The sequence below is a fragment of the Stegostoma tigrinum genome, chromosome 17, assembly GCF_030684315.1.
Source record: "Stegostoma tigrinum isolate sSteTig4 chromosome 17, sSteTig4.hap1, whole genome shotgun sequence".
NCBI lineage: Eukaryota > Metazoa > Chordata > Chondrichthyes > Orectolobiformes > Stegostomatidae > Stegostoma > Stegostoma tigrinum.
Window position 1 is genome coordinate 1,772,970 of NC_081370.1, and position 13,440 is coordinate 1,786,409.

The window sequence follows — 13,440 nt, forward strand, 5'->3', positions numbered from 1 at the left end:
ATTTAGAATAATTTAGCTCATTGAAACTTCACAAAATAATAAATACGTAAATATTACTCATTAACTGCTCCAATATAATGATATCCCTTGACAAAAAAAAGGGAAATTCATTCACAGATTCTTATATGTAGTTCTCCAATCCAGGATGAAAAAAAAATCAAGAGGAAGTGCAGAGAGAGTAGGAGCCAGGACACATTTTCTGAAAATTCCAATTCTTTTGAGACCCGAATAGTTTCTGATACCATTATAAAACCAAAATCCAGAAATCCTAACCTGTGAGAGCTGGTCACACCCATTCAGTCTTCATTAAACAAAAACCCAAGGCCTCCCGAGCAGTTTACTCAAGCGGATTCCAGCAGCCAGCTTGGTACTCCTCGCTCAATGTCATTCTTAAAAGAAACCAGGGCAAAATAACCTCTTAAAGCTACAACATCGTCACACAGGGCACACCTGGAAAATTTTTCACATTGCCGGGCATATGCCATGTTTGTAGTTAGAATGGAAGAGCCTGGCTAGAGGTGCAGCTAGTTCTGGAGCACAAATCTTCAGCACTGTTATCAGACCGTTGTCTGGGCCCAGAGCTCTTGCTGTATTCACGCCTCCAACCATTTCTTGATATTACATGGAGTGAATCGAATTGGCCGAAGACTGACATCAGTGATGCTTGGCATCAGACTGAGATGGATCTTCCACTTGGAACCGCTGGCTGAAGATAGATGCAAATGTCTTGCCAAATCTTGTCTTGTGCTGAAGACATAGATTCCCTTATCACTTAGGATGTGGATATTTAAGGAGCATTTTCCCCTGGTTAGTTGTCTAATTCTCCGTGAACATTCATGATTTGATATGGCAGGACTGCGGTGCTCTTTTAGTCATGGGATTTCTTTGTCTATCATGGTCTCCTTTCACACTTTAGGCTGCATGTAATCCTGTGTTGTAGCTCCACCTAGTAGACACCATATTTTCACATGCTGCTGCTCGCATGCCCTCCTGCTCACCTCATTGAAACACGCTGATTTCCTATCATGATGGTAATAGTAGAGTGGTCTACGTGTTGTGCCACTAGGATTGCAGATTAGGGTTGAATATATGACAACCGCAGCACACATGTCTCGTCTTGAGTAGATAGATTGGTTCAAAATCCATCCCATTTATCATGGTCTCAGTGCTACATTTGTTTAGGCTATCCTGAATGTGAAGATGGGACTTTGTCTCCACAGTGACCGCGCAGTGGGTAACTCCCGCCAGGACTGTCACGGACAGATGTGTCTGCAACAGGGAAATAGGTGAAGATGAGGTCAAGATAATAAAATGTGAGGCTGAATGAACACAGCAGGCCAAGCAGCATCTCAGGAGCACAAAAGCTGACGTTTCGGGCCTAGACCCTTCATCAGAGACCCTTCATCGAAGATGAGGTCAAGTTTTTTTCTCCCCACCTCACTGACTATCAGCCACAGATCCAGCCTATCAACTACGTCCTTTAGACACAATCAATTTGATTAGCAACGGTGCTACCAAATCACTCTTGGTGATGGACACTGAAGACTTCCAGAGTACATTCTCTGCCATTGCCACCCTTATCATTTCTTCATGATATTCAACATGGAAGGGTGCTGATTTATCAGCTGAGGAAGCCAGTAGTTGATAATCAGCAGGAAGTTTCCTTGCCCACGTTTAACCTGCTGCCATGAGCCCTGCTGGAGTCTGGAGTTAACATTGAGAACTCACAGAGGCAATTCTCACTGCGCCATCACCTCTATGGGATCTGTCCTGATAGCAGGCAATTCACACCTAAGACTGATGACAGTGCTTACTGAAATATTGTGTGCAAGGCACGATTCCACAAGTACAATTTCTCTTGACTGCTGTGCGGGCCAGTTTTCCTAATTCTGGCAACGGCCTTGTCTATTGGTAAGCAGAACTTTGCAGAACTGTGTTGGTTGTCGCCTCCAGCAGCTTGACTGATGACTGATCCAGTTTCATTTCCTTTTGACTTTGTAGCAAGTTACTTTTTAAACAAAGGAGAGGCTTTCTAGACATTTCAGAGACCAGTTAGAGGTCATCACATTGCTATGAGTCTGGAGTCACATATAGGAAAGAATGGTAGATTTCCTTCTCCGAAGTACACTAGTGAATAAAGTGTGTTATTACAACAATTGTTGAAGATTTCATGGTCAACATTACAAGACTACCTTTCAATTCAAGATTTTAAATTCAATTTTAAGCCCGCCAGCAACACTATGAGATTTAAACACATGTCAGCTGTCACCTGGATTAGCCGCAGTGACACTTTACATCCTATAATTGACCATACTCGAGGTGTTTACAACCAGGCTTAATTGTCATTAGAGAAGACACCAGGTCAATGTTCATACATTTTGCTCAGACCATATTTTTGGATTATAATTTTGATTACAGTCAGACAGCTGTTCATTAAATCCATTACAATTCAAGTACGTGGAGCCAAGGGTTTGCAGGTAAGTGGAGATTTAATTTTCCAGTCTCCCACAACAGCTGAACAGATAGATAAACAGATAATACAGACGGGTTTGGGCGGGGAAAGGTGGAATACTTATGAGAAGCAATCAAGTTGAGGATGTGCAGCTTTGAGATGTCCACACTCCAAGCAAGTACGCTGAGCATAGATCGACAGTGGAACAAGTGAAAAGAACAATGAATCTCATGAGCGAAAAGCAAAATACTGTGAATGTTCATCGTTGGGAATAACAACAGAAAATGCTGGAAATATTCAATAATCCTGACAATATCTGTGAAAAAAATGAAAAGTTGCAGAATTATTCATGAATTCATGGAGTGTTTACATTGCAGATGAAAGTCATTATTATCTGCTGCACTAAACACCTCACACAGGTAACTATAGGAAATACTTTTTTGGTGAGGTGATATACATAAGGTCTCTTTAGGCTACTAGCATATCATAAGCAGACAATATAGCAAGAAATAATTGACTGGGAGCATTCACCTCACATAACTTGTTTTACTAGCTTATCTCAAATAATGAGAATCCATTAAACGTTAGCTGTCTGTTCAGAAGAGAGTGTGAAATTTAGATCATTAAATGGCTTTCGAGTCTGTTGATGGGGTGCCAGTTATTGAACTCTGCAGTTGTATCACTTACATCGAAGGCTGCATTGTTTAGTAAAGAATCAATACTTCCCCCTTTCTACAAATTTATTGCATGGAGAAGATTCTGACATTATTTATCTGCCCCTTGTGCTGTATCGATCCAATTAGCACGTTTGTGAATGGACGTTATCTGCAAACCCATTTGACTTTACAGACTGTTAAGATTCAGATTGAAAGAGCCACCATGAATGAACTAGTTTTGAGTGTTCTTAAAAATGGAACATTTCCCCTGTTTCAATTTCCTGTGTTTAGGAGGAGGATTGACAGTTTCGGTGATGGAGATGGAGATGTACCCCTCGGTGAGAGTATGGAGCATGTCCAGGCTACTGAGGTACATGTCAAATTAATCTTCTTAGTGTCCCCAAGGCCGTTTCTTTCGATTTTAAATAAAGCCATTGCAGTAGACTCATCCTAAGAGTATAGTTCAAACCCCCATGAGCTTCTGAATACTATTTTGGATAGCAGGGTCATGGTTACAAACTTGAAATCTATATAGAATCTATTATCCATTCCAAATGTTTGGTTTTCTTTTTGCCAGTATGCCCTGATAAATGTTTATGGTAATTTTTCCACCATCACTTTCCATTGTGCTCCATATTTGTACAAATCTACCATCTCCCATACATAGTCAGCTACTGGGATAGGCAGAAATAAAGCGTAACCCATGACATTGTTATATGGGTACAACTCTGATAGCGTTGCCCAGAATATTGTTCAACCATCTCTAGGACATATACTGGAAACCCAACTGGACCTTCCCCTATCACACTTATCCGCTTCTCCTCACCTTTCTCTTCCCCTGTACCCTGTCTCTCCTGCTTTCTCTGCGGCCCTGTTCCCTCTTTCCAATTTGTCATCTCTCTCTGTTTTGCCCTCATAATCATTTTTTTCACTCAATTTTACACCGTTTTACTTTGTTGCCCATTGTCTCTCTCCTGTGCTGCCTTTCTTTCATTCTCTGTGAATGGTTGAGATCAAAACAGGAAAAACATAATGAAATGTTAATGTTAGTAAAGAAAAGTGTACCTGAGTAGACCAACTGGTGACAAAATATAGTGAACCAATACAGAAAATGCTGGAGAAACTCAGCAGGTCTGACAGCATCTGTAGAGAGTAAGCAGAGTTAACATCAAAGTAACAGATACAGAACTGGTTAGGAAAAGGAGTCATACAGGATTCAAAACACTAACAGTGTTTGTCTCTCCACAGATGCTGTCCGACCTGCTGAGTTTCTCCAGCATTTTCTATGTTTGTTTCAAATTCCCAGCATCCTCAGTATTTTGCTTTGATGAAAATGTAGGGAAATGGTCTCAGCACATCACTCTCTAGAAAAAAGCTAATATTTGTTACTGTAGGTAAGATTTGTTATTCCCTACTACTGAGGATTACATTATATGTCATATGAACACGTATAGTATAGATGCTATTGATAAGATTAACAATTCAATCCAATGATTCTGCTGCCCTAGAACTGGAAACTTAAAACTTGCTTTCAGCCATATTATCCTTCAATTCATCTCAGTCAGAGGCATTTTAAATTATGTTTGATATACTTGAGTAAAAGAGCAGTTGAATGATTCTATTTATGTTTTCAGTCTTGCATCTATCTACAATTGTGATCACCTCGTTAATTTGAACATAGGAGTTGTATTTGTCGCACCTAGTTTCTGAAAATGTTGCCTAAGGGAGATTGATGTTGTTAAACATTTAGTTTCTTCTGAGATAATAGTTCTAAGGTGACAATACTTATCATCCGAAATCGCAAGGTTGAAACATTCAATAGCTCTAGGCCAATGGAGAGAGGCAGAGAGAGAGAGACAGAGAAAGAGAGAGAGAGAGGTAGAAACAGAGAGACAGACAGAGAGAGAGATAGAGAGTGAGAGACAGAGAGAGACAGAGAGAGAGAGAGAGAGAGAGAGGGAGTAGAATGCTGCTCCTTTATGTTAGTGAGTTAGCTTAAGAAAGAAATGGCCTACCCACCAAAGCAGACAGCAATTGGCTAAGATAACAATGTGTGGAGCTGGATGAACACCGCAGGCCAAGCAGCATCTTAGGAGCAGGAACGCTAACGTTTCAGGCAGCTTTCCTGCTCCTAAGATGCTGCTTGGCCTGCTGTGTTCATCTAGCTCTACGCTTTGTTATCGCGGATTCTCCAGCATCTGAAGTTCCCATTATCTCTGAAGCAATTGGCTAAGCTGTGAATGACTGAAGCCAATGAGGTTTGAAAAGAGTCATTTAGTTCTTGCAGCGTCTGCATGGTTTTAACCCTATCAGCTTTGTGAATATGAATGACAGAAAGGGACCCTTTCACTCTAATAACACCAGGTTACTGGCAAGTACCTACATAACATGTAAATGCATGGACTTCTGATGAACCTCCCCAGTAGGCATTTTGAATAGCTCGACAGGACAGAGGTAGACTTCACATTGGGTCAAGAGCATCATCTTGCGACTGAACTTGTGTCGTGAGCAGCAATTTCTCATTTACTGGGTCAGATGAAGTACAGTGTCTTGTTTTTTAAACAGTGTAAGTGGCAAAATGAAAAGGAAAGCCTATATCTTCAAGTCTCCAGGCAATTGGAGACCAGATATAACCTGGCAGAAATACTACAAGATTCCTTGGAAGCCTTGATGCTTCTGACAACAATGGTAATTGCCCAGGAAATGTTCATTACTACTTTAAGGTAGAGTTAAATACACCAGAAAGTTCCAACTCACTTACCTGGCGAGTTATCCAGGAAAAACTAGAGAACCAAACTCTGCTCTGGCTCCTAGGGAACGATAAAACTCTACAATCAATTGGGATGGGCACGAAATACTGTGCGAGCCAGTGACACCAACATTCCATGAATAAATTTTAAAAATGCACAGTGACCCTTCGAATGTATGAACCCCTGGACACACATCCTGTCATCATATCTGCTCGCCCACTTTCATGTCACCCTAGATAATAAAATGTGAGGCTGGATGAACACAGCAGGCCAAGCAGCATCTCAGGAGCACAAAAGCTGACGTTTCGGGCCTAGACCCTTCATCAGAGAGGGGGATGGGGAGAGGGAACTGGAATAAATAGGGAGAGAGGGGGAGGTGGACCGAAGATGGAGAGTAAAGAAGATAGGTGGAGAGAGTATAGGTGGGGAGGTAGGGAGGGGATAGGTCAGTCCAGGGAAGACGGACAGGTCAAGGAGGTGGGATGAGGTTAGTAGGTAGATGGGGGTGCGGCTTGGGGTGGGAGGAAGGGATGGGTGAGAGGAAGAACCGGTTAGGGAGGCAGAGACAGGTTGGGCTGGTTTTGGGATGCATGGGTGGGGGGGAAGAGCTGGGCTGGTTGTGTGGTGCAGTGGGGGGAGGGGACGAACTGGGCTGGTTTAGGGATGCAGTAGGGGAAGGGGAGATTTTGAAACTGGTGAAGTCCACATTGATACCATATGGCTGCAGGGTTCCCAGGCGGAATATGAGTTGCTGTTCCTGCAACCTTTGGGTGGCATCATTGTGGCAGTGCAGGAGGCCCATGATGGACATGTCATCTAGAGAATGGGAAGGGGAGTGGAAATGGTTTGCGACTGGGAGGTGCAATTGTTTGTTGCGAACTGAGCAGACGTGTTCTGCAAAGCGGTCCCCAAGCCTCCGCTTGGTTTCCCCAATGTACAGGAAGCCACACCAGGTACAGTGGATGCAGTATATCACATTGGCAGATGTGCAGGTGAACCTCTGCTTAATGTGGAATGTCATCTTGGGGCCTGGGATGGGGGTGAGGGAGGAGGTGTGGGGACAAGTGTAGCATTTCCTGCGGTTGCAGGGATAGGTGCCGGGTGTGGTGGGGTTGGAGGGCAGTGTGGAGCGAACAAGGGAGTCACGGAGAGAGTGGTCTCTCCGGAAAGCAGACAGGGGAGGCGATGGAAAAATGTCACCCTATCTGCTCACCCACGCAATATTCAACTCTCTTACCCATTTGTCACCCGACCTTCTCACCCACTTATCTTCCGTCTAGAGACTGTTAAAGAATCAATGGACCTTAAAACCCCAGATTACAGCAGTTACTCCTGTAAAAAGAGGGTGTGGCTTTGTGCCCAGGATTGAATCTGTGTTATACCTGAGAGCTCCCACAGTGGGTGTATTCTGCTTTTCTCAAGAGGCTTGAATCAAATATTTGGGCCAGGAATGTGGAGTTTCCATGTCAGCAAAAGAAAGAATTTACTGAAAATCCAATAGTGAGCCACTCCTCATAAAATTTAGCCTGAATTGTTTGCAACAACAAACCTGAGATTCATATTCAGGCTGGTGCCATAGGGAACCTGGATTCTTTAACAATTTTTAGCTATGAAATTGGATGCTGTAATGGTATAAAGGTCGTGTGAACTAAAATAACATGGAGCATACTTCTAGCCATTTCCAGTGCAGCCCAGGCAGTGCTTTCAGCTTGGAAGGGTATTAAAGTCTGTGAGGTGTGCATTAGCTGTCAGGTGAGACCCTACTGTAACAGCTTTCAGTCGGCCCATTGATTTATTGAGAAATTTAGAGTATACATGACTGTTTGCACTAGTCACTTGCTGGTGATCACTTGTTCAACTTTATTGTGACTTCATATCAACTTGCTTGGGAGATCTGTCCAACTTACTTCTTTTATGGGAAAGTTCAAGAAAGAAATGTAAAGAATTAGCTTTTGCATTTATGTGTCACCTTTCACAATGTTAGGATATCCCAATACAGCAAATGTTGTATTTTTGATCCTGTCAAGGTCCTTGAGTGAAGTTGAAGGTGTACACACCAAGTCTATTGGGGAGTATTCCATTACATTCTTGATATTTGCCAATGCAAGTTGATAACAGGCTTCGGGGAGTTGCATGAAATGATTTACCTGCTGAAGGATTCAGACCTGGTCTTGTAGCTATAGAAACTTTATAACTGGTCTAGAACTGATTCTGGTAAATGGAAAACACCAGGACAGGGGAGGATTCAGAGATTGTAATGCCATTGAATCCCAGGGGGTAATGGTAATCTCTTGTTGAAGATGGCCATTATCTGACATTTGTGTTTTGTAAATGTCACTTGCCACTTGTCAGCACAAACCTGAATGCTGTCCAAGTCTTGTAGCATATGCTTCAATATCTGAGGATTGCAAATTGTTCAGAACTTTATCCAAACAAGAGTGAACATCTCTACTTCTGATCTTACCGTGGAGGGAAAAGCATTGATGAAATAGTTAAAGGTAGTTCTTCCTCGGATATTATCATGGGGAACTCTTGCAATGGTATCCTAGGACAGAAATGGATTATCTCCAACAACCATAGTAATATTTCCCTTTGTTATGCATGACTCTAACCAATAGGAAGTTTTCCCCTTAATTTCCATTGACTTCAATTTTGCTACATTTCCTTGATACCTCGCTTGGTCAAATGCTGCCTTGCAGACAAGGACAGTCAAGGATGAAATGCTGTTTGGAGAGTCAGTGTACTCGAGAGGCCGAATGGCCTGCTTCCACACTATAGTGATTCTATGGTTAGGTTTGCTTCCTTGACAAAGGGAGGTAATGACATAGCACCATTATCACTAGATAGTTAATCCTGAGACCTAGGTAATGTTCTAGCCGTGGAATAGCCAATGTAAGAGACATAAATGAGGACTGAAAATATTGTGAATTTCTAATGTTCCCAGTCAAGCACTTGATGCTTGAGATAATGTCTTCTTAGTTGTTTTGAACAGAAGTCAGTCCGTTGCAAACCAGATAAAATCCTGATATGGTTGACATCGAAGATTCTGGATTAACATGAAGGTTGGCACAGAAATTTCAGGACTAATGTTTGACTGAAAACTGAATGTTGTTCAATTCAGTCTTCAAAATATGAAAACATCTGAAGCATAATCATTTTTAAACATTTTTTTTCTTTCCTATCATCCGAAGGAATGTCCAAGTTGTAAGAGTAGCTAATTTGCATGGTAATTTGTGGAATTTTTTAATAATCTACTTTATAATTCACTCTCCTTCTGCTGCAAATTATTTATCTTGGAAGAGTTTAGTGGTTCATACATCATGAATCGCAGCGAGGCACTTCTTAATTACAGTTCATGAATAATCAATGATAAACATTCTTTTAAAATAAATTGGTTATCCCTTGTCATCAGTAAGTGGATTGGAAGTAATTAAATTCTACTCTTCAATCTCATATAGCTGAACTTCTGTAATGAGGAAACAATGAGAATGTTGCCATTTATCTCAACTTTTACAACTAAGGATTTGTGGTTCTTCCTGTGTGGTTTTAAATGGAATGGTATATGTGTATCTCTGCTGAAGGGAGAATAAGAGCCCCAGAAGTTGTTTAAAAGGAGATCCTTTACAGGATCAACAGGGATGTGTCTGCTGCTGTTATTTTTTGTTGATCCAACTGCCTTCATATTATCCATAAGAGGCAAACAGATGAATACAATGTTGAGCTGACTATGATCTTGCTAAATAAAATACAATGCTCCTCCAGATGATGTTGCACTCAGATTTATCTTCAATTTCACCACAAAGAATCAAAGTAATTTTTCCTCCAGAAACAAGCATTACAGTTAAAGGGAAAAGCAAACTGAAAACAATGTCATATGAGAGTTCACTCCCTCTAAATCACTAGCTAGTCCGAACCAAACTGATGGACCAATAGATTGATTCTAACAGAAGTGAGAGCACCAGCTTCCAGCTTTGCTCCAATGTTTGAAAAGTACATTTCGAAAGTTTTGAAGGCAATCAAAATCAGTTGTTTATTGGACCAGGCAGCGAGATACTTGTGACCCAGGAATGTCAGCTGTCTGACTCCTAATGATGCATCGCATCGGTCAGCCAGTACTGTCAGAGAAAAATGTCATCAGAATCAGAATCAAGGAACACCACATTCAATCACTGAAGCAAAGGTTCAGGGATGTTTAAACATTGAGAAAAGAATCAGTGCACATTGTAACAATTGATTGAAATGTCAGATTGCCGGTTCGCCCAGCTGATGAGTTCTTGTTACACAATGTGAATGGAGGCAAATGGCACACTATAATGACAGGGTTAAGCGGTATCAATGTGTACTGTTGGTTGAATGTGCATTGTCGCACTATTGCCTAAACTCCTGAGGGGCAATGTTATTTATCTCCCCAGTTCTTTTTCAGCTTACATGAAAATACTTTGTCAGGGACTGAATAAAGGTTGGCACTTTTCCATGACTTTGCCTGTTTGAGGTTGATGCCATTTGCAACAATGACAAATCCCTTCCACAGCTCTGCAGCCATTAGAATCTGAAAAGGCAGGGCAGGTCCCATTTGGCCAAATTAAGCATTAAGCCTTCTCACCCAAACATCCATTTCTATTTCTTTACTGGCGCATTGGATGGGGTTGCCTGTGGACAGGGTGGGTTAAAGTAGCATTCAATTTTTCTGAGTTTGAGAGTCTGGTTACCATTGACGCTCACAGAGTTGGTTGATGAAACTTGGGTTTGGATTCAGAGAATAGCAAATGTCCAAGACATTTTCAGGAGCTAGAGCTGAATTATGTAGCTGACATTTTAAAGCACTATGAAGAAAACCTGTTATAGACATGGCACACATAGAGTCATCTCCCCCTAGTGCCAAGGCATAAAATATAAAACAGCTAAAAGTGCTGAATGAACTGTTGCATTGGGAAGCCAGCAACATCCTCCTGAAATTCACCACAAAACTGCAGTATGTGAGGTACCCTTGCAAGACGGGCAGATAGCGATTATAGTAAGAAGTGTTCATTAAGAGATGCTTTAATTATGAGTGTTTTGGTTTCCCAGGCTTTGTGAAACTTGTTAAAGAACTCAACTTGGTTTTGAGAGGGATAATTAAATAACCATCGAGAAAGACTTTAAATGTTGAGATTTTCCGCCTCTCCTGGCTCAAAGGCTTCTTCTCACAGCTTATGTTCTAAGACTGTGCTTTCACTGCTTGGAGATGATTTCCAGTAGGTAAGAAGTCTGTTTTACAGCTCTGGAATATATTACTTCGATCCACAATTCGCAGTTATCAACAATCAATGGATCTCCTTACGCAGCTCAATTCAGACCTCAGATGAGCAACTGCACCAGCAGGGGCAGCACCTCTAATAGGTACAGCACCAGCAGAAACAGCCATAGGCTTCTCCTCATCTCACAGAGTGCTGACAGGACTGTAAACTCCTAGCAAAACATCCTGTCCAGCAGCATTCTAGCACAAATGGGACAAACACTGATTAGACAGAATTTGGAGAACACATTGTCAACAAGTTGGTGAGATACAGGTTTAGACTCAGATTTAAATACAGGTTTAGATAAAGGTTTCAGGTTACTGTATGAAAGGAAGACTATAACTAATAAAAATGAAGACAGAAATGCTATTGATCATTCTGAGAAATCAAGACAATTTGACATTCACTGTAAGCGAATGAAGGCCAGAAATGCTCAGGGTATAATCCATTGATGTTTCAGATATGATTCAAGGTACTTATGCCATGAGCTATTCCAAACTCAATAATTAAGAATTCAAAAGCCAACATGAAAAGGAGGATTTGGAGGAAGAAGTTAGAGGTACGAATCAAGATAAAAACGTATCTTGTGTAGACTGAGAGCAGTGAATTTGAAAACATTGTGATAAATGGGCTTAAAGCAAAATGCGGAATTGGAAATCAGGCTTTTGGTGATTTGAAGTGATGGGAAGAGACATCCTTATGCAACATAAAAGTCGTCCCCTGGTGGGAATTATAGGGTTGAAGCAAGGCTAGTGGCACAAGATTTTGAAGAACAGCTGAGGGATCAAGGTATATAAAGAGGAATACCACCATGAACAGAAGGCCATGTGATCAGGTCGTCATGATGGCTATGAACAAATGTGATAGGAAGTTAATAAAAAATGTCAGAAAACAAGTACGAAAAAGCTCCGACACTTTCGCCATTTACAATCCGACCCCACCACCCAAGACATTTTTCCATCCCCTCCCCTGTCTGCTTTCCGGAGAGACCACTCTCTCCGTGACTCCCTTGTTCGCTCCACACTGCCCTCCAACCCCACCACACCCGGCACCTTCCCCTGCAACCACAGGAAATGCTACACTTGTCCCCACACCTCCTCCCTCACCCCCATCCCAGGCCCCAAGATGACTTTCCATATTAAGCAGAGGTTCACCTGCACATCTGCCAATGTGGTATACTGCATCCACTGTACCCGGTGTGGCTTCCTCTACATTGGGGAAACCAAGCGGAGGCTTGGGGACCGCTTTGCAGAACACCTCCGCTCAGTTCGCAACAAACAACTGCACCTCCCAGTCGCAAACCATTTCCACTCCCCCTCCCATTCTATAGATGACATGTCCATCATGGGCCTCCTGCAGTGCCACAATGATGCCACCCGAAGGTTGCAGGAACAGCAACTCATATTCCGCCTGGGAACCCTGCAGCCTAATGGTATCAATGTGGACTTCACCCGTTTCAAAATCTCCCCTTCCCCTACTGCATCCCTAAACCAGCCCAGTTCGTCCCCTCCCCCCACTGCACCACACAACCAGCCCAGCTCTTCCCCCTCCACCCACTGCGTCCCAAAACCAGTCCAACCTGTCTCTGCCTCCCTAACCTGTTCTTCCTCTCACCCATCCCTTCCTCCCACCCCAAGCCGCACCCCCATCTACCTACTAACCTCATCCCACCTCCTTGACCTGTCCGTCTTCCCTGGACTGACCTATCCCCTCCCTACCTCCCCACCTATACTCTCTCCACCTATCTTCTTTACTCTCCATCTTCGGTCCGCCTCCCCCTCTCTCCCTATTTATTCCAGTTCCCTCTCCCCATCCCCCTCTCTGATGAAGGGTCTAGGCCCAAAACGTCAGCTTTTGTGCTCCTGAGATGCTGCTGGGCCTGCTGTGTTCATCCAGCCTCACGTTTTATTATCTACGAAAAAGCTAGTGTGAATTTGGGGTGCACACAGAGCTGCTAGATAGGGACAACTGCCCCGATCACATTACTAAAATTAGATTTTCTTCAAATTAAAAGCAAACACTGCCTTATTTTACAGGCTGAAGTCAGAAAGGCACACAACATCAGGTTATGTACCAAAGGTTTATTTGAAATTGCAACCTTTTGGAGTGCTGCTCCTGCGTCAGCTGAAGTAGTTATTTTACTGGCATCATAAGAGGCAAATTTCAGGCATCTTTGTGATGCATGTATATTTTGATTTGTAGAGTGGGAGCAATGAATTTGAAAACACTGTTATAAAGCAAAAAGCAAAATTTAGAATTGGAAGTCAGGCTTTTGGTGATTTTAAGTGATGGGGACAACCATCCTT